Source organism: Amblyomma mixtum, chromosome 3 (genome assembly GCF_055824585.1).
Source record: "Amblyomma mixtum isolate Tamu chromosome 3, ASM5582458v1, whole genome shotgun sequence".
NCBI classification, from domain to species: domain Eukaryota; kingdom Metazoa; phylum Arthropoda; class Arachnida; order Ixodida; family Ixodidae; genus Amblyomma; species Amblyomma mixtum.
The window spans coordinates 140,647,907-140,673,148 of NC_143014.1; the positions used below are offsets into that span (position 1 = coordinate 140,647,907).

The 25,242-nt window shown below is 49.8% G+C and overlaps 1 pseudogene; it reads right to left on the bottom strand.

Annotated features, from left to right (window-relative positions):
• LOC149352172 (uncharacterized) overlaps positions 1-25,242 on the bottom strand; it is a 41,818-nt pseudogene that overhangs the window by 13,808 nt on the left and 2,768 nt on the right.

Genomic DNA, 25,242 nt, shown 5'->3' on the forward strand with positions numbered 1-25,242 from the left:
GTTGCAAGACGCTGTCGCGTTTCACTCTTAGAGGCCAAGCCTAACATCTTAACAACGCATCAGTGACACAAGCAGCAACACCGCGCTTAAGGCTTTCGCCTCACTGCACTTTAGGTCAACAAAGTGCCCCCTGAATTTTCTATTTTCAGCTTTGCAAGCTTCCACGGGTCAAATTCGAAACTAGTACCGTATTTTCCGGTGTATAAGACGCACCCTTGTATAAGACGCACCTGCCATATATGCAAGCTGTCACTGAAAAAGTTAGTATATAAGACGCACCCGTGTATAAGACGCACCCCAGTTTACCCAGTTAGGCTAGTGAGGCTTAATTAAACACGCTTGCGCGACTATCGCGAAATGCACCGTATCTGTGAGCAATTCTTAAGCAACGCTAAGTGATCGAAAAAGGCAACACTCACGCCATACCCGTCCACGTTTTAGCAGAAAAGAAAGAAAAAACGATACAGCTTCCCATATGTCCATAACAACATTTTATTTCTACCTGAAACCTTCGAAGTCTTCATCTTCAGATGCGCTATCAAAAGGTTCACCCATTTCTGGAAGCAACTCGGCTGAAACATGCACTACGTACACGGAGCAAAAAAAGTTGCAAAGGGTGACTAAAAAAGAACGCCGGCTTGTCTTGACAATGGCGAGAAGCGCGATTGTCACCATCTTTTGGCGCTTCTCATTACTTTTGCTTGGGGCCTCCGAAACAGCCGCTCGTTTGTGATCCCGAAAGTCGTCATCGCCGCCGTTTCATGATAAAGATCACCTAGAATGCCGTGCACGGCGGTCCCGGTATTGAAGTATTAACCGTGTTACAACCGCGTTATTGGTAGTGATATTTTTTAGGTGAAAAAAGCTTGAGCATGAACCTGAGTAATCGATTAACTCGCAAAAAGAAGATGAAAAATTCGCATATAAGACGCACCCTTGTATAGGACGCACCAGCAAGATTTTTGAAAAAAAGCCGCGTCTTATACACCGGAAAATACGGTAATTATAAATGTCGAGAAAGAGCTGCAACGCCGATAGGGTCTCTGGAAAGTGAATTTAGTCACACGTACATTGCTGTTTTCTTGACTTCAGGATTTCCTCATCGCAGACCGTTTAATACCTGGCGCACAGAACAAATATCGCGCCAAAGCCATTGTGGGGAAGCAAAGCACACTTGACTGCGAATTTAGAATAAGAAACAGATAGGATGGCGTGGCAATATTTAGCCGTGCGAGGTGAACGTATTTGCGTTTGCAGGTCAAGAAAGTATAATATATGCTGTTTACCCGAACTTAACAGCAAACAAAAAAGACTGCCTTCTCGCGGACCTGCATATGTACGTTACCAGTGGATCAAGAACTCGACTGGTACCACGTGTCTGTTTAAGCAAGCAGCATAAAGTAATTTCTTATCGGTGAGTTCCCTGGGCACGCGACAAAATTCTAAAATATGGAAGGGTAACACTTGCCTTATTCAAAGTAATTGAATCACTCAAGTGTCCTGTTTTGTTCCGAAAGCAACACTGCGCGTGTCGCCGAGCCATTTCGCGAAGCTGACGAGAAGCCATACTGCGCATGCGCGAGGAGCAGTGACGTCACACGGCGCACAGCTGTCGCGTCGCCGCCGTCGCTGCGCGGGTGACTCAAAGGTGCCGCCGCCGCGCTGACCAGTTGCGCTGCTCCGGAGAGGAGTAGCTCGGAGAAACCATGCTGCACATCACAGGTTCCTTATGGGAAAATGTGCCCAAGCCTCTTCGCGTGGCACCTTCCGTGCAGCAGTAGTAGGGTGAATATTTGGCTACCATCACTCCATACGTCGTTTTCTTGGTTTAATTTAATCAATGTAGTAGCCCGCCGTCACCGTGCCGTGGACACATGTTATACTTGCTGAGAGTGACGAGCGGAGAATGAAACCGATGCATAACAGTAGATTCCGGATATATCGAATTTTTGTTTATATCGAATATTAAGAACAGCCGCTTGAAAATCCCATGCAAAAGCATCGCACTTTTGTTCTTGTTTTTCGAACTCGGGTTCCGCGCAGCATCCAATATATCGAAGGGTGGGCCGCGCTCCAGCCAATGGCGCTTCTCTTAACGGCACTCTTCTACCACTTTTCACGCGCGAAGGCAGGTCGGCAGCGCGGCCTTGAGCACCTCCTGTCAGCGCTAGCTCTGTGTACGTGGAGTGCGTTTCAGGGTGGCGTTCAGTCTCTTATAGTCATTTTCAACGCCACATCGCTGTAATGCGGTGAAGCGAACCTGACTTATTAAATCCTAGAGGCGGGCCTCAGTTGCCATGCTTCGCTGCCTAAATTGCGGAAAGCAACCGTGCCTTTATTTTAATCACATTATTATGTTTATACTCTAAAGGTAACATGACCAGACATGGTATGGTATGCATGGTATGGTATGAATAAATAAGAGCATTTCGAATTAGCGCAAGGAGCAGGATAAAACGCACAAAATTTTGGCTCTTCTTGGTCTTTAATCTACAGGTACGCTGCAGATAAATATAATGAATTATTATATACTCAGAGCACGTAGATAGTGATAATGCGAGTGTAATTTTGCCCCATTCTAGCCAACAACCCAGCAGGACGTAGATGCTGTTTTTCCTTCAAGCCCTAGACCAAATTTGATGTGTGAAATCCCAATTAGGCAGTGCACCTTCATTGCGCCAGGTGTGGAAAGGTTCATTCACCGCAAGTATCTTTGTACGATCCCGCTGCGTGGCATAAACAGAAACAAGATGTGTGATCAAGTTCACACAGGCCACTTATTTGCAGCTGCTGTATTTCTGACTCCAGCTCGATGGAGGAAGATACAGAAAATGAAGCGTCAGCCTCAGTATGCCTTCTCGGCTCTTCTGTGTCATCAGGACTCATGGCATGCAGCCTCCGAAGTGCAGACGAGAGATTTGGAAGCCGCTGTAGGAGTTGAACCCCCATTGGATTCATGATCTGAAAGTAGCGCCTTCTCACGGCCCCTTGCTCCGTTGAAATCCTCTTTCTGAATATTTGCTCTTCTTTGCATTTGCATTCAGTTTGGCGCGGATCGGCACGCGCTGGCAGCGGTCTGTTATTTTTCCTCCTGATAGTACAGAGAGAGCTTAGTGGAAGTTGAGATACAAAGTTCGCAACCACATCATTTAGATGCAGTCTCTGTAACGCTTTGCTAGCATGTTTCCCTCAACTAAGTATGGCCCAAAGATGCGGCCGCGAAAAATTTCCCACCAAACATTTACAGAAAGCTGCCCCTTGTGCCTGTGTTCTCGCAGCCAGTGTGGGTTTCCTGCTGACCAGTAGTGCGCGTTGTGTAAGTGTTGTGTCCCCTTATTGCTTTTGTGTGTGTGCGCCCCCGCGTCCTCCTCCTAACGACAGTTCGCATCCTCCTCCTAACGACCACTCAATCCTCCTCCTAACGACCACTCGCATCCTCCTCCTAACGACCGCTTGCCCCTCGTCGCACGCTGTCGCCGGATGCCCCCCCCCACGGTGCGCCCCCGCACCCTCCTCCTGTTCTGGGAAGCCACTCCCTGCCGTGGACGCTTCTCCACTCCCTCCTTTTTTTCGGGCGGCCAGTTCGGCTCCTGCCTCGGTCGACGCTGGTCGCACCCTCATCAGCTTTAAATAAACGAAGTCTAAAAGTACCGTGTGCGTCTTTCGCTGCATTCAACACAGCGACCGGACACGACAGTGGCGACGAGAAAGTGGATTCGACCCGCGCTACGCAACGCTATTGACAAGTCATGGCTACGCGAGGGTTTCCCAATCAGATACCAGAGTTCAACGGCTCATCGTGGTCATCGTGGGTTGGACGCCTTCAGTTCTACTTTGAAGCTAACAACATCACAGACCCAGCCTTGAAGAGGGCCAACCTGCTGACGCTGTGCGGGGAGCAGACCTACGATACTGTCTGCGCCCTTATTCAGCCAAGCACACCAGCGGCAGTGTCTTACGACGACATCGTAAAAGCGCTGCAAAAGCACTACGACCCAAGGCCATCCGAGGTCTACAGCCGGGCTCGCTTCCAACGACGAGATCAACTGGGAGGAGAAACTGTGAGCGCCTACGTAGCCGCGCTCAAGAAGCTCGCTGCCGACTGCAATTTTGGAACGCTGTCGACAACAGCTACCGGGCAGGAGGGAGACGCAGCTTCTTCTGCTAACACCACCATGCTTCCCTTGGACGTGATGTTACGCGACAGATTTGTGTGCGGACTGAGTGACGAGTCACTGCAGCAGCGCCTGTTCGCTGAGAAGGACCTCACATTCAGCAAAGCTTACGACATCGCCGTTCGAGCGGAGAGCGCCGGTCACCAGCAGAGAGGGATTCGCCGGAACACCGAGCCGGTACACCAGACAAGCAACCAGGTGCGCAAGCCTTCTGTTGTTGTAAAATCGGTCAAAAAGGCACAACGCTGCTGGCGGTGTGACGACCAACACAACCCCCAGGGATGTCGATTCCAGTCAGCCACGTGTAATTTTTGCCACAAGCGAGGGCATATCGAAAGAGCATGCATTACGAAACGGAGACTTGCCAAGATAAAGTCACCTTCCCAGCCTAATCACAGCGTCAACGCCTCAGAGAATACGCCGCTATCTGATCTCCATGGAACAACATCAGCAACACCATCTGTGTTGTACGACCTGAACACCATGAATCTCGGCACGCGACCGAAGATTTTTACAGAAGTAAGCGTACATCACCAGCTGATTAAGTTCGAGGTGGACTCCGGCGCAGCCTGTACTCTGATCAGTGAGGACACGTTCCGAACTTCATGGCCATCTGACGCACCCGCCCTGCAACAAGACGACACGCACCTGCGAACGTGGTCAGGACAGAATCTGCCACTATTGGGCTCTGCCAACGTGCAGGTTAACTACAACGGCCAGACCCATACGCTACCTCTGCTTGTTGTGAAGGGCACAGGATCAAGCCTTCTAGGGAGAAATTGGTTTTCTCCACTAGGCGTGATGATATGCGGCAAACATCAAAACGCCGATGCGCTAAGCCGTCTGCCACTAGACGCAACTGTTGACGAACCATTTCCACCAGGAGACGTTCTGATGTTCGAAGCACTGCCAGAACCTCCGCTTACAGCAGGCACAGTTGCAGCATCTACGCAGAAGTGCGCAGCTCTCCGGCTAGTTTACACAGCTGTTCAACAAGGCAACGTGCATAAACTCAAAGGGGACAACTTCGACGCTTACCGCAGGCGAGCTACAGAGTTGAGCACCCATCGCGGCTGCATCATATTTGGGTCCCGAGTTGTGATGCCGAGAGAACTACGCGCACAAGCTATGTCTCTCATCCACGCCGGACATCGGGGCATCGTTGCAATGAAAAAGTGTGCCAGAAGCTACATGTGGTGGCCTGGCATTGACAACGACATCGAAACAGTGGTGCGAGAATGCAAGCCTTGCCAGAGCAGCCGGAGCGCCCCGCCGAAAGCTCCTGTCCCAGAATGGGAAAAGCCAGACACACCATGGCACACACTGCACATTGATTTTGCAGGACCAATTGAGGGCTGCACTTTCCTTGTGGTCGTAGATGCCTACACAAAGTGGCTTGAGATAAGGCAAATGGGACAGACGACTTCGGCAGCAGTCATTGACAACCTCCGATCACTATTTGCAACGTTCGGCCTGCCGCGCAAGGTAGTGTCGGACAACGGAACACCGTTTGTGTCTGCGGAGATCCTCAAGTTTTATCGCGACAACGGGATCTCATCAGTTACATCGGCCCCCTACCACCCAGCGACAAACGGACAAGCCGAGCGCTACGTAGCCGAGCTAAAACGCGCCCTTGAAAGAGATCAGACAGGCTCGCTGCAGCGCCGCCTTGCGCGCTTTCTCTTCAAGCAGCACACGACGGTTCAGAGCACAACAGGCGAGACCCCCTCGAAAATGATGTTCGAGCGTGAAATGCGAACCCAGCTCACAGCCATCCTCCCCGAGCCAAAAGCAGAGACGTTCCGGGAAGAAAAAGCAATTCCGCGCTGCGGCACGCTTAATGAGGGGCAGCGCGTCCTCGCCCGACAGTTTCTGAAAAAGCCACGCTGGGAGGAAGCTACAATTGTCAGACGCATAGGCCTGCGCTCTTGGCTCGTCAACATACATGGCACAGTAGCACGCCGACATCTCAACCAGCTGCGTAGATTTACGACGCCGTCTGAGAGCTGTCCGCCAGCGGAGAGAACACGTGCACCATCTTCCCACATAGCCTGGCACCTCTTCCCGGAAGAAGAGACTTCGCCCAGGACAGACCTAGGAGACACAGCGAACAACAGCCAGCCTACAAGTGTTTCTCCCCCGAGCGCACAAAGCCAGCGCGCCTCCACGCGTGAGCGCCGACCCCCTGCACGATACCAGGCAACTTTCTAAGGGGGAAGGAAGTGTTGTGTCCCCTTATTGCTTTTGTGTGTGTGCGCCCCCGCGTCCTCCTCCTAACGACAGTTCGCATCCTCCTCCTAACGACCACTCAATCCTCCTCCTAACGACCACTCGCATCCTCCTCCTAACGACCGCTTGCCCCTCGTCGCACGCTGTCGCCGGATGCCCCCCCCCCACGGTGCGCCCCCGCACCCTCCTCCTGTTCTGGGAAGCCACTCCCTGCCGTGGACGCTTCTCCACTCCCTCCTTTCTTCGGGCGGCCAGTTCGGCTCCTGCCTCGGTCGACGCTGGTCGCACCCTCATCAGCTTTAAATAAACGAAGTCTAAAAGTACCGTGTGCGTCTTTCGCTGCATTCAACACAGCGACCGGACACGACAGTAAGTTAACTCCCGCATCACTATCTAAGTGCTCCTCCTCGGTCCAAAGCACATTATTTAGATAATTTTCACCTTGGTGAAACTGGATGAGGCCCCAGTTGCAGGATTCTTGCTTCCGCTGGAAGTTGCTGTCCGAGAGTCCCTGATGTAGACATAGGGAAAACGGGTACAACTGATGCTTAGACAACACTCTCCAAACTGAAGCGACGTTGCTTTGACATGCATCACATGAGTTCTCTCACGCTCGCCCGTGGCTTCCAGTTAGCGTAGGCAAAGACGCCGGTCTCAAAATCTTCGCTCAGGACATGGTGCCGTCTACGTCTTTGAGGCTAGAGCGCTGCGGTGGTACGAAAGGGGTTGAGCACCTTTCTGAACAAAGGAAGAGATGGTACGCGACGACCGCGCTGTCGTGCAGTGTACAGTCGTGCGGCTAAAATGTGGTTTCCATCCGCGTTCACGTATGCAATAACCATGTCGACTCTCAGCCGTTGAACAATGGCTACACACAGCTGCAGGCACGGTAAGTGGCTGAAAGGATAAAACAGGCGATGCTAATGCGCTTGGAAGGAATTTGATATTGCGGGCTTCTATACATCGCATTTCCCACTTTTATTTTTGCTGAAGTCACGACCGCGCGCGATGGGCACGAGTAAGGACAAGTCACATTTGGCGGGCGAGAAGACTGCAGGTAGACGCCGGCCTCGGCTAGCCACTTTTCGTTCGAGCCGCACGTACGTGTGACGTTTCCAGCTGTGAGTGACGTCATCACGGGGGCATGACCTTGCGGCGCTCAGCTGCCGCACGGAGCCCATTGCGCACGTCTGGAGAGCGGAGATTCTGAGCGCTGTAGTTCTGTGCGCAATTGCAATTTCGTAAATCTGACGACGGATATCGGGTTGACTGATGATCCTCTACAATTTTCTAACTGCAAACATAGACCTAACTGCAATAGCTGAAAAGTTTGTTAACCAATTTTAGTTAATTATTCTCCTAAATAGCACATCAAACCCGTTTTTAGCACCCTGCAACGGCCCCTCATTACTTCGTGCAAGAAAAACAATTTTACCAGCAAAAGCCTATTTTTAAAAATTACTTAGCCTTCCCTGTAACACCCTGAATATCCGCGCTGCGTATCATGCTGCCGCGATCGGTATGCGCGGTGGTGGCGGTGTTCATAATACTCATACACGGCCTCAGAGACTGGAGGCTCGGCAGGCCCCAATTAGGTTCAGCCAACCCCGCCTTTATGCTTGACCTCGGAGGCCATGCCTGATACGTATAGCTCTCGCCCGTCTCATGCACTATGATGTGGCGCTAGTTTATTACCTTCCATTATCAACCGCAAAAATTCGCTGAGGCTTAGCTTGGTCAAGCCCGGTAATTGCGAAAGCAATTTCCCCTGGCTCCGCCTAGGTTGGCTGGTGGTGTGTCTTGGTGGTGCTCTTAGTAAGGGTTATGTTATCGAAGTTAGTTAATGAAGCTTAAGATTCGCCTTTACGAGTGGAACGCGACAGCGTGTTGTAGCTCTGCCAGGCAGTCTACGGAACGCCACCACCCGTTCGGCGCGATGCCTTGCCCTTTGAACGCGACGCTTTTTGAGGAAAGGAAATTACGCAGTAATTCTCTGTCATCTCGGTGGACGCCCGAACCGCACCGTACAGGAAGGGTGGAACGCCACCACCCGATCAGCGCGATGCCTTGCCCTTTGAACGCAAGGCGCCTGACTGCGCCTGGTTTGGCTGGTCACGTAGAGCGAGCGCCTCCACCACGGCAGCGGCGCGTGGAGGATTCGCTGGGACGATCGCCACGAGCCGAGTTGGGGCCCCGCTTTTCCACAGCTGGTATGACGTCACACATAGGTCACGCTAACGGTGGGCGGCATCGTCGCGAAGCAATGTTAAGCCGCTGGTGGTTGGCACAGCTACTGCTTACTAGCGACGTGAGTTGAGCCTAATCTCTTCGGCATAACGCCACAATTGCGCTCCTAGCGGAGAGCGCAGGAGTTAGGCGCCGGTGAAGGCATCGCCGCTTCCTCCGACGGCGCGCGATGGTCGCCCAGCTCTTCGGCGTGACGTCACAACACCTGTTGCGCTCCTAGCGGGGAGCGCAGGCGTTAGGCGCCGGTGAAGGCACCGCCGCTTCCTCCGACGGCGCGAGATGGTCGCCCAGCTCTTCGGCGTGACGTCACAACATCTATTCCGCTCCTAGCGGAGAGCGCTGGAGTTAGGCGCCGGTGAAGGCACCGCCGCTTCCTCCGACGGCGCGAGATGGTCGCCCAGCTCTTCGGCGTTACGTCACGCATGACGTCACACGGGGTTCATCTAAAGGTCATTCATGTCACCGCCGCGTCACGGCAAAGGCTTGAAAGTGCAAGTAGTATCGCTTTCGCAATAAAAGGACATTTTAGCCGCTCCTTCAGAATAATGTTGCGCCCGCAAAAATTTCAGCACCTACTAAAAGGATAAGAAAGCGCTCATCGACGAGGTGTACCGCAAAGGGCCCATCAAAGCCGTTTTAAGATCGTCGTCTCGTCAGAGGCAGCGAAGCGACGACGAAGTTGCTGAACAAGGATGCCACGCGCTGCGCCGAACCATCGCAGCCCCGGAAGCTGACGCGGCGTTCCAAGCCGGGGTGGTAGAGCGTGTGCACCCATCTGCTGCTGCGGCCGTCGTTCGGTGCGGCCCCATGGCGGAGCCGTACGTCTGGGCTCGCCGGCGTCGCAAGGAGAGGCGTCATGGAGCCAGACGCGGCGACACAGGGCTGCGAGGATCGGTCCCGGACCATCGTGGTGCCGGGCGTCTTCATTCTGGCATGCGTGAGCGTCCCCGCCAGCTTCACAGCCCAAGTGCAAGGCCAAGCAAGTACGCAACTTTGAATTCTCCGCGTATCGGGCAAGGCGGTGGACCTGGAGTGCAGCGACGTAGTTTTGAGTTATGCCTCCAACGCCCGTTCGTTCACTCTGAAAGCCCTGTGTCACCGGATACGAGGCTAGAATAGATACATGGAGCTCCGTGCACAAGCGACGTCTGTGTGGAGAAAACCGACGACGACAACTTCTCTATGGTAGTACGGCAGATTCCCAGCCACCAAGCGAATTCAAGGCGACGAGGACACGTCTCCGCCATTGTGCTGCTGCCACGGCGGCAGCTGCGGCTTCTTGCACGGCGCCGCTAGCGCGTCTTTATATAAACGCACCGGCGGACGCTTTCAACACATGCGAGTATCAGCGCAGCATTTTTCTTCTTTTGTGGCGACTGCGTGTGACGGCGGAACTTTATTCCTGTAGCTGTCACAACAGACAGTTACCTTGTGGTGTGAGTGCGTGTGTGTGTGTACGTGTGTGTGTGGTTCGGACTGCGGCACAGACCGAAAAGTGAGGTGCTACTGTGACTTATTTTGAACTGACATTGTCGTCATTTAATTGCTTTTTTTTGCCTTGTACGTCATTGGGACAGGATACAGAGAGAGACATACGACATCAAGAACAGAGGACGACAAGGCACACATTTGCAAGCAGCAAGATCAGGCAGAGGAAGGGATAAGGAGGCACACAATTGCAGAAGTGGTGACGGTTATCTGGAGACGGACATCAACAAGGGGAGCCAGGATGAACCTGCCCCCATGAACCAAAGCATTCGACCCCAATCATTAAGAGCGTCTGCGGTCAGTACTTTCTCCTCCCATCTCCCCCGGACGTGGGCCTCAAGTGAGCGGCATTGAGCGCCTCGGCGGACGAGGTCAAGGAGATGTGTGAACTGAGCAGCGTTTTTTTTATCTGCGTGTGGACCATTGTGGCAACGCTTTCTTTCTTCAGGTTGAAGAGGAAAGTTTTGTGGAGAGAGTGGAGCAGAGAGAGTTGAAGAAGGTACGGTCAAGCAGGAACAGAGCAGCAGCAGCAGCAGAAGAAGAAGATACGAGATAACAGATTTGACCGAATGGGTGGGGACTATATGGTGGCAGGCATAGTAGCACGGGCTGTCAGGATGAACCTGCACCCAACGCAAAGATGAGGGGCTGATTGTAATGAGCCTCTTGGCTCATTACCATTTTTTTCTTTTTGTGTTAACCATGTCTTCTTGATTTTGTAACCTCTTTACCTTGTAACATTTTTCTAAACTTCATTTTCTCTCTTTCTCTTTTTTTTTCTTTCATTCTTGAAGTTCCACTTCGATGGGTTCTTTTGAGAGTTTTTTGTACTGCATTTGTGGTGTGTTTCATTAAAAAATTTAAAAATAAAAATCTTGCCCTATCTCTTCGACCGCGATTTTTAGTCCTTGATAGTTTGGGGACCCACTTTGCCCTTCTCTCGCCCGAGGCATCTCTCCTTCTCTCGCTCGTGGCCTACCGTGGCCCTTCCCCTCTCGGCGCCCTCTGAGCGGCAGCAGAGGAAGCCAGGAAGAGGCGCCCGCCTCGTCACGTGGACGCCCTCCTTTACCCCTCGAATGTTCGGCGGCCGCGCAGGCTCAGCACGTAGCGAGAGCTTGGGTTTGGGACTTGGGAGCGCGATGGCGGGTGGAGAGGAAGCGAGAGCCCCTGCTGCCCAGGTGACACTAGCCTACCTCGTGCCCACTGCCTGCCCGACTGCTGCTGCCTGCTGCCCGCGCACGACGGAGGACGGCTGGCATATACGCAATTGGGACTGCCCAATTGACGGTACCCAGTAAAGCTGCGTTCTATTCCTCGGTGTGTTCGCAGCCACAGCTGTGGTTCTAGCTAGCGAAGTGGTGTTGGTTCTGAGTGCAGGGTCCCAGTAGTGCTAGAAACGTCACAGTAGCCACTTCCATAATGTAGGAATGTCGGCGCTCTTCTACTCAATGATGTCACATCTAAAACGTGAGGGATACATCGCAGACAGTAGCTAAATTGGACAAGAAACCTTTATCCGCACGCTCTCTCTGCCTGCAGCACCTAGAGAACAACAGCTTCCTTGCAGCAGAAAGTGCTGAGACCGATTTGACCACACAAAAGGTGATATCAAACGGTTCTTTGACTTCACTTTGTTTAGACCAAAATACACTTCACCGTGGTGGCCTTTGGCCAAGTTGCTTTTACGCCATTACAAATTTACAACCTCCAAGCTGCAGTGAAATTTCTTGCCCATTCGCTGTGCAGCAGCAGCCGCAATACATATTGCGCTGTTAAGAACGGCGTCAGCAGGTCTCGCTTAGAAGCAGCCAGTACCCACGTTTCTCCACGTACCCACATTCCTGTTTTCTTTATTTCAGGATTTCCTCATCGCAGACCGCTTAATGCCTGACGAAAAGAACAACTACCACGCCAAATCCATTGTGGTAAAGCAAAGCGCACTTGATTACCAATTTAGAATAAAAAAAAAAACATATTGGATGGCTTGGCAATGTTTAGCGCAGCAGGGTGAACGTATTTCCGTTTTCAGGTCAGGAAACAATAATATATGCTGTTTACCCAAACTGAACAGTAAATGAAACAGTCTGCTTTTATGCGACCACCTGCACACGTTAGCGCCGGAGCAAGACCTCGATTCTTCCCACAAGCGTCTGTTTAAGCAAGTAGAATAATGCAATTTCTTCTCGATAGGTTGACTGTGCTCTCAACAAAGTTCCAAGGAATAGACGGATAACGCATGATTTATTTAAAGAAATTGTATCACACAAGTGCACCGTTTTTGCGCGTTCTCCGGAGTGAAGAGGCTAGGAGAAAGCGTGCGGCACATTGCAAGGTTTGTTATATGAAAATGTGTCCAAAGCCTCTTCGCATGGCCCCTTCCGTGCAGCAGTAATAGAGTATATTGCATGAGGCCGAACGATTAGAACCTTTTATTATTTCCCGGCATAATTATTTTTCTCCGTTTAATTTAATCAATGTAGTCGCTCACCGTAGCCGTGTCGGGGAGACGTGTTACTTGTTAAGAGCGAGGAGCGGAGAATGAAGGCGATACAATACAGTCTAGGCCGGATATATTGAATTATTATTTATATCCAATATTCAGAACAGCCCTTTGAAAACCTCATGCAAGAGCATCGCATTGTTCGTGTTTATCGAACTGGCATTCGGCGGAACATCCGATATATCGAACGGTAAGCCGCACTCCTGAGTAGCGCTTCTGCTTACGGCGCTCTTTTATCATGACATGTTTACGCAAAAGGCGTACTGACGCTAAAAAATGAAGACAATGAGGTTGTTCAAGAACTTAGGAATGGATTGCCTGGAGCACTGTCTGCTTTTTCGATTGATGTTACCGACCTGTACTATTCCATACCGCGTACCGAAATGTTGATTTATATCAAAGAGAAGATTGCATGCATAGGCGAACTGTCATTTCAGGACGAGACAGGTATTAGCTGTGATGATTTCTTAACACTTTTAGAATTTTACCTTTCATCGACTGCAGTTTTTTTCAGCGATAAGTTTTATATTCAGCGTGATGGTGTTTGTATTGGGTCGTCCCTTGCGCCTATTTTAAGTGACATTTATTTATCGTGTATTGACAAACGTGTTAGTGACCGGCTTTTATTGACCTCTAACGTTGTTAGGGTATTTAGATACGTGGATGACTACCTAATTGTGCTAACCGATCATGTAGGTTCAAAACCAAGCGCCATCCTTGAAGACATAGTCACCATTTTCACCAGTGAATCAAAAGGGCTCCGTTTCACGCATGAAGTTCCCCACAACAATAGCCTGCAGTTTCTTGATTTGAAACTTCAATTTAAGCAGGACCGCCATGTTTGTTGGTCCTACAACCCGAGATCGTGCAAAGAGCTACTGCCTTTTAGTAGTGCACATTCCAAGCTAATTAAGCGCGTAATCGTTGCGACATGCTTGAATGCAGCCTTGGATAAATCTTGTGAGCATGAGATGGCACAGAGCTTCGATGCGCAAATTGAACGCATTCATCAAGCCGGGTACCCAGAACACCTCATCACTAGTATTAGTGAAGACCTGCTTAAGAAGCGCAAGCGGACGTTGATGGGAGAACAGGGTCAAAAAAACAAGGATAAAGAAAAACAACCGACGGTGGTGATTCCCTATATTCACCGGCTTTCGCACAACTTGAAGAAAGTGGCCAGCAGATATAAGATCAATGTGCTGCTTTCTGCTCCCTACAAGCTGTCGCGCGTTTGCACTTTCAATAGAGTAAGAAAGGTTAAGCAGTGCAAAAATAAACACCAAATTCGCGCCACTGAATGCACGGCTGATGTTGTGTATGTTGTTCCTCTAAGCTGCGGCAAGGAATATATCGGCCAGACAGGTCAGTGCTACAATGAAAGAGTGAGGCAGCACAAGATTGCTGTAAAAATTGGCTATGGCAGCCACATGGGTACTCACTGCAAAAGCTGCAAATGCCGTCCTCGTTTTGAGAACACCAAATTCATTGTAAGGTCAAAAGACAGATTAGAGCGTGAAATAGAAGCCTATTACATCAAGCAGAGGGGCGATATCTGCATAAGCAAGCCATCTGTCTCATTGTCAGAAGAAGAGATTAGGTTTCTGAGTGGGTCTCTGTCACCGTTATAATCATTGCTTTGGTCCGTTTGGCACGTGTATCTTTGTTAAATCACCCCTTGTATCTGGTTTGTCTGTATCTTTTTGCATGCAGTGTGGTTCTTAAGTGGTTTTTCTGTGAATAAACTCAGTTGGAAGTTGGCGCCAGTCCTGTCCTGTTGTGTGTGTTGTCTTCGTTTTTTAGCGCCAGTACGCCTTTTGCGTAAACATGTCATGCTACAACCAACTAGCTCAAATCAAAGTATTGCTCTTTTCTCAAATTTTCGCGCGCGAAGGCAGGTCGGCAGTGCGGCCTTGAGCACCTGCTGTCAGCGCTAGCGCTATGAAAGTGGAGTGTGTTTGAGGGTGGTCTTCGGTCTCTTGTGCTCGTTTTCCTCGCCACACCGCAGCAATGCGTTGAAGCCAACCAAACTTACTAAAGCCTATAGAGGCGGCCCTCGGTAGGTGTACTTGGATGCCGGCAGCGTTGCGGAAACCAACCGTACCTTCTTTTTAATCACATTGGGCTGTTTATACTGTACTGGCAACATGATCAGACACCTTATGATATGCAATGGCTAGTTCCAAAGCATCGTCCGCAGCGGCTTTGATGCGAAACAACTCCCAACGAGCGGTGCGCTCAGAGCACGCCGGCGCGCAGCACGCGGCTAGCCTGTGTGCTAGTATATTCGAATCTAGGTCACCGATGAGCTTAGCTGTTAACATTTTTATATATCGAAATATCGGTACATCGAACTATTTCGCGATCCTCTCCGAGTTCATATATCCGGGTTCGATAGCAGAATGCATGTTAATTACATACTGTGAACAAGTTGAAAGAAACGCAGCGGCTGCTCCCCAGCTATAAACAATAATGTGTTTAACCAACTACGGACAAGCTTTGAAATACTTTAAAACATTCCTACACCCTGCGTCAATGCGGACCGCACCGCTGGCTTTGTTTACATACATGAAGCTGTCACCTTTAAAGTTTGCCCTTAAAGAGATGTGGGGGGTGTTTTTTGTAATGTATCTGAGCCGGATCCCAGATTTTGCGCACACAAATCTGGTCCACGAAAGTGTGACGCCATACACGCATCCAAGGGGTGACCCGAGTGCCCCCTCCCGTGAGAACAAGCTCTTCCCCTCCAGTTCTCATCGGAGTGATCTTGATGAGAATGTTCCGCCCAGCACCTCCCTCACTCCATGGCTCAATGCAGGAAATTACCTTGGACCGTCCCCAAAAAATTATGGCTGCGTGCCCGCCTGGCAGAGTTAGGTGCTGTTGGGCACATTTATAAGGACGCAGAACTCGAGCTAAAAGTAGCCAAAGTAGCCATGCCATTTAACTTTAGCGCCACGTTTTTAGCCAAATAGAGCAGAAGCGTTGATATGAATACAGCTGTTATTAAGGGACATTAAATGATGTCATTTAGAATCACCTCAAGGAACGGAATAAAAGGCACAAAATTTTAGCCCTTTTTCTCGGCCTTTAAAGTCCTCCACTTTTTGAGAATTCGACGATATTCGCAATTGTTCAAATCCATATAGGCTGTAGTTAAAGCATGCCAAGTGTTTTTTGCGCTAGCATTTAAAATAATGACGCAATCGACGATATTATTTTACGCTTCTCCTCAAAGCATCATAGAAGTGCGGGTAAGTTAGGTGTGACGTCACGGAAGGTATATTTCAAATTACTGCAGCCGTCAACTACACACCTGCCGTGCCTCGTTTGATGCTGGCAAACAACTCTTGGCGGGCTTTGCCTTCAGTGGCTTTGGTTTTTTTTATTTTCATTCAAAGCAAGAGTTTATGGGTTGAAAATGTGCCGGCAACTTCAATGAAATCATCATGCTCTGCCCTCTTGGCGCTGTGTCGGCAGAGAAGCTTGAAGGCCATCGGGATTTTAATCGGCGATTATGTCACCATTTCAAATCGCAGCCCCAGAGGAATTCGCATGCTTTACCTAACCCTATCACATATTCTACTCCTTTAAGCTAATCGATCTCTGAAACATATATGTAGTTATTCTTTAAGCCACAGGTACACTGCAGATAAATAAATGAATTATTAAGTACTCAATACTAAGCGCGCGTTTATATTGCGAGTATAATTTTGCCTCATAATAGCCAACAACACAGTAGGACCTATATGCTGTTTTTTAAGGCGAAAACCTTTAATGGCTCATACTGTCGTGACCAAGACGTGTTAGCAAATTTGTCCGCGTTTCAGATTGGTCGGAATTGTCGTGACGTCACTGGGCGCGAATTTTGAAGGGTTCCCACCGAAATATGTGAGACAATTACTGCGCAATTTCCATTCCTCGAATACAATTTTCGACTCGTGACCACCGAGATATGTGAGACAGCTACTGCGTAATTTCCTTTCGTCAAATACAATCTTCATTTTCTTCATTACGGCCCCTCTTTCTCTTTCCTCTTTCACTCCACTTCCTCCCTTCCTGTACGGTGCGGTTCAGGTGTCCACCGAGATGACAGAGAATTACAGCGCCATTTCCTTTCCTCAAAAAGTGTTGCGTTCAAAGGGCAACGCATTGCGCCGAACGGGTGGTGGCGTTCCGTGGACTCCCTGGCAGCGCTACAACACGCTGTCGCGTTCCACTCCTAAAGGCAAAGATTAAGCGTCATTAATTGACAGTTAATTAATGCACCAACAAAATGTGAAGTGAACAATCGCGTAGCAGAATGCAGCACTCAGGCTTTCGCCATACATCACTTTAGCCGCTAAAGTTCCTCGTAACTTTTTTCTTCAAGACGTGGACCGATCTTGATTCGTGGAATAGCCATTAAGGAGCACAGCTTCATCGTCTTGCGCATCAGTTTTTTTCAAGCTCACAGAGGAAAACCTGGCATCAGTACGTGTTAGAAACTGAAGTCTCAGTATGTCTTCGGCCAGCTGTGGAAAGGTTCATTCGCCGCAAATATCTCTGTACGATCCCGCTGCGTGCCATGAACTAACACAAGATGTGTGACCGAAGTTCACATTGGCTACTTGTTTGCAGCTGCCGTATTTCTGACTCGAGCTCAATGGTGGAACACCTAGAAAAAATGCAGCGGCAGCTTCAGTACGCCTTCACTGCTCTTCTATGTCATCAGTACTCATGGCATGCGGCCTCCGAAATGCAGACGAGGGATTTTGAAGCCGCTGTAGGAGTTGTATCCCCATTTGCCTCAAGAATTGAAAGTAGCGCCGTCCCACGGCCCCTTGCTCCGTTGAATCCTCTCTCTGAATATTTGCTCTTCTCTGAAGTAGCAAAGCGCGCGCATATAGGCTGTACTTTAGCTGCAAGTAGCGGTGCCTCGATTACCCAACCCCCCCTCCCCCAGCGGGGACTGTGCGATCATGAAAATTGGCTGGTAAATTCCCCAAAGTAGTAGTTCAATATGGACAGAAAGTAGTAAAGTAGAAATTTTGGCACAAAGTAGTCTCCGAGGGCAACCCTGCTGCCTGGCATGAATAGAATGCATTTTTACATTAAAGCGTGCGTATTAAGGATGGAGTCTCTGTTCCCATTCCTCTGGATGTTCAGAGGAGCTATATAAAAATTCCAAAGATGCCGAGGAAGCTCATGGCACACAACGAAGCTGTAAAAAAAAATCACCTCGGACGTCGCAGTAGAAAACATATCAATGGTGGCACTGATCCCGCGGTTGCATAAGCACATTGGAAGGTGTAAACACGACTCAGTGGATGTGCGCCACAGGTACTGCTGCTCTGGCTCCGCTGTGAATGGGCATTTATTTAACCGCACCCGGTGTTGCGGGAACAGGGGAGAATTTAATGGAGGGGCGGGGGAGACCGCCCCACACAAGGGAGAAATTTCACATAAAAGAACCATGCTGAAAACCATTTTTTTTAAGTCCAAGAAACAAACGGTTGCAATAAAACCGTCCCCACTTCCCGGCCGCCCCCTCCAAGAGTGACCTCTAACTTCGCCCCTGTGCCGGAAAGATAGCTATTCGCTAGTTGCCGCAGGCAAACCGGGCGAACGGACTACGGTTTTTTTATCGTCTAACTACACACTTTGTAATGCAGCTCTCACGCTTGGGAGCTCACTAACCTTCTTGAAGAGTAAACATAGTTGCACTAGAAGAAACATTGAACTAGTTTTATTTTCAATTTTAAGGCCACATATACCAAATGGAATGCAATATTCTGAAACACACACTCTCTCTAAAAAAACATCACGAAGTGAAACATCGAAAGGAAAAAAGAAAAAGAAAGGAAAAAGAAAAAAGGAAAAGTTTGCAACAATGTTACAAGGCAAAGAGGTTACAAAGCCACGAATACGTGTTTATTACAAAAAGAAAAGGAGGTAATGAGTAAAGGCGCTCATTGTAAATGGCGGCTCATCTTTGCTTTGGGTGCAGGTTCATCCTGACAGCCCGTGCTGCTATGTCTGCCACCGTATAGTCACCGCCACCCATTGGCAAATCGTTTCTGCTGCTGCTGCTGCTGCTGTGGCACGTCCCTACCTACCTCCACTCTCCCCGCAAAACTTTGCTTTCCACATAACCGTCACCACTTCTGGAATTGTGTGCCTCCTTATCCCTCTCCTCTGCCTCATCTTGCTGCTTACTTATGTGTGCCTTTTCATCGTCTGTTCTTGGTGTCGTATGTCTCTCTCTGCATCCTGTCCCAGGGGCGTACAAAGCAAAAAAAAAAAAAGAATTAAATGCCGACAATGTCAGTAAAAAATAAGTCAAAGTAGCACCTCACTTTTCGGTCCGTGCCGTAGTCCCTACCACACACACACGTACACACATACACACGCACTCACACCACAAGGCTACTGTCTGTTGTGATAACCATAGGCAGAAAGTTCGGCCGTCACACGCAGTCACCGCAAAAAAAAAATGCTGCTCCGATCCTTGCATGTGTTGAAAGCGTCCGCCGGGGCGTTTGTATTAATTAAGACGCTCTAGCGGCGCCGTGGAAGAAGCCGCAGCTGCCGCCGGGGTAGCAGCAGAAAGGCGGAGACATGTCCTCCTCGCCTTGAAATCGCTTGGCGATTGGGAGTCCGCCGTGCTACGGGCGTGTCGTTGTCGCTGTTCTTCACACAAACGTTGCTTGTGGGCAAACCTTGCTCCCTGAGTGAATCCATACAACCTCGCAACTGGTGTCATGCCTTTGAGGGTGGTTGACGTGCGCTGGAGGCGTGTACCTCAAAACCTAGTGCTGCACTGGAGGTACACCACCTTGCCCGAAAAGCGGAGGTCGCGAAGTTGCGTACTTGCTTGGCCTTCCACTTGTGCTGTGACGCCGGTGGGGACGCTCACGCATGCCGGAATGAAGACGCCCATCACCACGATGGTCCCGGACAGATCCTCGCAGTCCTGTGTCTCCGCGTCTGGCTGCACGACGCCTCTCCTTGCGACGCCGGCGAGCCCAGACGTACGGCGCCGCCATTACGCCGCACCAAAACGACGGCTGCAGCATGGGACGGCCGCGTCAGCTTCCGGGGCTCCGATTGTTAGGCTCTGCGCGTGGGATCCTTGTTCAGCAACTTCTTCGCCGTCGCTTCGCAACAACGGACCACGAAGATTTGAAAACGGCTTCCAAGGACCTTCCCTGGTACACCTTGTTGATGCGTGCTTTGCTATCCTTTAGCAGGACCTGAAGTTGTTGCGTGTGGAACGTTATTCTGGGATATGGGCAAAAGTTGTAATTGTTATCAATATTTCATTTCTCTCTGTGCACTTGACACATAACCGCGCCGCGCACCAAAAAAAAAAAAATGTTCGCACCGCACACGCGTAAGCTAAGGTCACCGTGGCTAAGGTCAACGTTATTAGACATGGATAGTTGGTAAACTTCCTCCGGGGATGCGGCCCCCGTTCTGTCGCCACTTTATTCGCAAAGGGGCGGAAGCGCCATCACTAGGGCGGTGACAATACCGCGTTAGTTCTCTTGGTTTTCTCTTCGCCGCCGCTACGCCCATTGGATGCGCTTGGTCATGCGCTGCAGGGCTGGGGCCTTGCATCATCTTCGCCGGGTGCGGCTGCTTCTAAACGCGCGTCGCTTTTGATGTTCAATGCTTGTATTTCGTTTGCGTATCGCTAATTTCGCATGCGCTCTACACCTGGGGTACGAAAGGGCAGGATGCTTGGGGTTGAGCTTTTGGATGTAGATCTTGGCCGCAGCTGAAAGCCCTTGTTTGCGGGGCTGTACACATTAAAATGGAACAAACACGGCTTGCGCCTGGCTCCCTCGTAGTTTTCGTTCATAAAATTTTTCATGTGGGTAATATGCGGCTGTCCAAGCGGCTGGGAGACCAAGGCCCCCTTGGTCTCCCCTGTACAGGCCGCATTTCTGCTGACCATTGATGCTTACCTTCCTCGTCTTGCATGCGATGTGAATCGCAGCAACATTTACAGGTCGCTTAGATCACCTCTAAAACTGAGGCTTAAGTCGCAGTAAAAGCACTGAATTAGCGCTTACCCTGCAGCACCTACTGCAGTAGAAAGGCACCATATTAGGAGATATTTTGCTTTGGCTTCTTTTAACAGTTTTGTTAAGGAATTAAATATTGACTGATTGACATTCTCAGAAGTAAATGAAGCGCCTACTGGACTTCTCAGCCTCGGCCTGGGTGCATTACTCCGTAAAATGGGAGTCAACCACCCCTCGTTAAATACGATATCTGACGTTTAGAAGCCGCCAAAACCGCCTTTTAGGAGGGTAAAGAAACTAACTTACCCCGCATTAATGGAGATAGGGTTAAAGAAGCCCGAAAAACGAGCTTTTAAGTTTCCGAAACGGAACACAACATTGCCTTACTATGTCGGCTCCCTGAAAGTTTGCCTGGCTAGGAAGTCACAACGAGACGAGTAGCTGTTTAACGAGACGAGTAACTGTTTAACGAGACGAGTAGCTGTTTTCCAACGCGTCTTTAATGTGGCTGGCTAAGGTATAGTTATAAATACTACTACACCGTCTTGTTTCACTAATACAAAAAAAGACCATGGCGAAAACTACGTTTGTATTTCTTAAATACGCGTTTGTAAACACGCGAGCCACCGTGTACCTCAAGCTGGGGGGAGTAGCAGACGACGCTGCCATCCTAAAGCGACCGCAGCGCCACCACCTACGCGGCGATCGCCTGGGTCCGCGCCGCTCCCTGGCGCGCCAGCGCTGTTTTCTAACTGCCCCTATCGATAAACTTTGGCTAAGGAGCCTGAATAGGCGTTTTTCATTCCAAAATACGATGCTATGAGTACAGTTCTCATAGACAGTACATAATAACATTTTGAATCACCACAAGAAAGAAAATAACCAGCTCAAAATTTTGGCCATTTTTCTTAGTCTTCAAGCCACAGGTGTGCTGCAGATAGAAATCTGAATTATTGCGATTTCAGCGCGCGCAGATAGCGATATTGCAAGTGTAATTTTGCCCCATTCCAGCCAACAACCCAGTAGGACGCAGATGCTGTTCTTCCTTCAAGCCCTAGACGAAACTTTATTCGTGGAATCCCCATTAGGCACTGCACCTTCAATATGGTGTGCATATGTTTTCTGTTACGTTCACACAGGAGAATACGGACTGGGCATCAGTGATAGAAACTGGAAGTGACAACACTTTCAGTGTATCTTGCACCAGGTGTGGAAAGGTTCATTTGCCGCAAATATCTATGTACAATCCCGCTCTGTGCCATGATCTAAAACAAGATGTGTGATCATGTTCACGTACCCTAATTATTTGCAGCTGCCGTATTTCTGACTCCAGCTCAATCGAGGAACACCTGGAAAAAATGCAGCGGTAACTTCAGTATGCCTTCACGGCTTTTCAATGTCATCAGGACTCATGGCATGCAGCCTCCGAAATACAGAAGAGGGATTTGGAAGCCGCTGTAGAAGTTTTATCGCCATTTGCCTCAAGAACTTAAAGTAGCGCTCTCTCACGGCCCTCTGGTCTAGTGAAATCCTCTCTCGGAAGATGTGCCCATCTTCAGAGCCGTGCCCCGCCCGCATGCAGGATCGAGGAGATTGTGCGATTTCAAAATTTCGAAGGAAATGCGCCAAAGTTGATGTTCAGAGTAGCCAGAAAGAAGCCAGGGAGCCAACCTAAAATTTTCAACCCAGGCACGGTCGTCAACTAGACATTTGCGACGAAGTAGTCACTAATTGCAACCCTGCTGGATGGCATGTATAGAATGCATATCTGCATTAAAGCGTGCTTATTCAGGATGAAGCATTTTTTCCCATTTTTATCAATGTGCAGAGGAGCTATATAGTAATGCTAATGCTGATGGAATTATCATTGGACCTCGGACGTCGGAGTAGAAAAGACGGCGATGCTGGCGCTGAGCCCGCGGTTCCATAAGCACATTGGAAGCTGTAAACACGCAGCAGTGGATGTGCGCCACACGTAGTGCCGCTGTGGCCCCACTGAGAATGGACTCAACCGCACCTTGGTTGCCGGAGGGGCGGGGAAGAGCGCCCCACCCAAGCGAGATTGACAAGAGAGCGTACGGACCACGGTTTCTTGGCGATACACACTCTCTGATGCAGTTCTGACATTAGGGAGCTCACTAAACTTCTTGAAGAGTGAACATGGGTGCACTAGAAGAAATATTGGACAAGTTTTATTTTCAATTTTATCGACACATATCCCATATGCAGTACAAAAATCTGAAACACACACTCTCATAAGAAAAGAAAAAAAGAAAGAGGAAGAAAGAAAAAGATTGCAAAAACCACGAGCACGTGGTTAATACAAAAAAGAAAGGAGTTAATGACTGAAGACGCTCATTGCAAACGGCGACTCATCTTTGCTTTTGGTGCAGGTTCATCCTGACAGCCCGTACTGCTATGAAGTGCCACCATATAGTCACCACCACCCTTTGGCAAAAGCTGCTCTCTCGTATCTCCTTCTTCTTCTGCTGCTGCTGCTCTCTGCTCTGTTGATCTGTTGCTGCTGCACGTCCCTGCGTGCTTCAACTCTCTTCCACTCTCTCCACAAAGCTTTCTACTTCAACCTGTTGGTAGAAAGCTTTCCCACAACGCTCCACAGGATCTCCTTGACCTCGTCCGCCGAGGCGCTCAATGCCGCTCACTTGAGGCCCACATCCGGGGGCGATGGGAGGTGAAGGTAGTGAGCGCAGACGCTCATAATTAATGGCGTAGCATGTTTTGGTTCACGGGTGCAGGTTCATCCCGACACCCCTTGTTAATGTCCGGCACCAGGTAAACGTCAGCACTTTTGCAATTGTGTGCCACCGTATCCCTCCTCTCCTCCGCCTTATCTCGCTGCTTGCTTTTGTGTGCCTTGTCATTGTCTGTTCTTGATGTGGTATGTTTCACCCTGGCATCCTTTCACAATGACGTACAAGGCGAAAAAAAAATATATAGAACACAACAACGTCAGAATAAACTAAGCGAGGGTACACTGCAGTTTTCGGTCCCTGCCGCAGTCCGCACCACACACACACACACACACACACACACACACACACACACACACACACACACACACACACACACACACACACACACACACACACACACACACACACACACACACACACACACACGCACACACGCACACACGCACACACACACACACACGCACGCGCACACACACACACACACGCGCGCGCGCACGCACGCACGCACGCACACACACACACACACACACACACACACACACACGCGCGCACGCACGCACGCACGCACGCACGCACACACACACACACACACACACACACACACACACGCACGCCACAAGGCAACGGTCTGTTGTGATAACTACAGGCAGCAAGTTCCGCCGTCACAAGCAGTCTCCGCAGAAGAAAGAAAAATAAGTGCTGCCCTGATCCTTGCTTCTATTGAAAGCGTCCGCTGGAGTGTTCAAATGAAGTTGCGCTAGCGGCGCCGTGGAAGAGGTCGCAACGGGCTCCGTGCCAGAAACAGAATGGCGGAGGCATGTCCCCGTCGTCTTTAAAACGTTGAAGTTGTCGTCGGTATTCTGCATACAGACACTACTTGCGGACGGAACGTCATAACAGTGTGAAGCCATTATAAACTCGTAATCGGTGGCATGCCTTTCAGAGTGGACGATAGGGCGCTGGAGGCGTGCACCTCAAAACGCCGTGCTGCACTGGAGGTACTCCGCTTTGCCCCAAACGCGGAGAATTCGAAGTTGCGTACTTGCTTGGCCTTGCACTTCGGGTGTGAAGCTGACGGGGACGCTCACGTATGCGGGAATGAAGACGCCCAGCACCGCGATGGTCCTGGACCGATCCTCGCACTCCTGTGTCTCCGCGTCTGGCTGGACGGCGCCTCTCCTTGCGACGCCGGCGAGCCCAGACCTACGGCTCCGCCATGACGCCGCACCGAACGACGGCTGCAGCAGATGTGTGCAGACGCTCTACCACCCCGGCTTGGAACGCCGCGTCAGCTTCCGGGGCTGCGATGGTTGATGATGATAATGATGATGATGACCTCGGGCTGAATGGCACATACCCACGGCGGGGGATTGTTGTTGTTGTTGTTGTTCACCTCATAGAATGGCGCATACCCACAGAGGGGGGGGGGGGGGATCCGCCAAGAAGAGGGGTGCATAGAGAGTTTTTGAGATTTTTTGCTTGTTTATTTGGTTTTGTTTTCTGGGGAAAAATAAATAGATAAATTAAGTAATAAATAGAAATACCAGAATGCTGGGGAAGATAATGTTTAAGAGAAAGCAGAAAGACCAAAAAGAAACAGGACAAGCATAACGCACGCAGGAGCTGGACTCAGCAAGATCTCTAGCAGAGGGAGTTGATTAATAAATAAATGAATGAAAATAATAATGGTAACGGGGGATAGAAAAAAAATGTAATGATGTGTAAAAATTAAATAAATAAATAAAGAATAAAATATTAGCAAGGTAACCGTTTAGATCCCAGTAAAAAATTTTGAATGACGGTAAAAAAAGACCTGTGGCTGTAACAAAGAATAGTGGCCCCAAATGACAATATGATCGGGCTGCTCAAACTAAGGC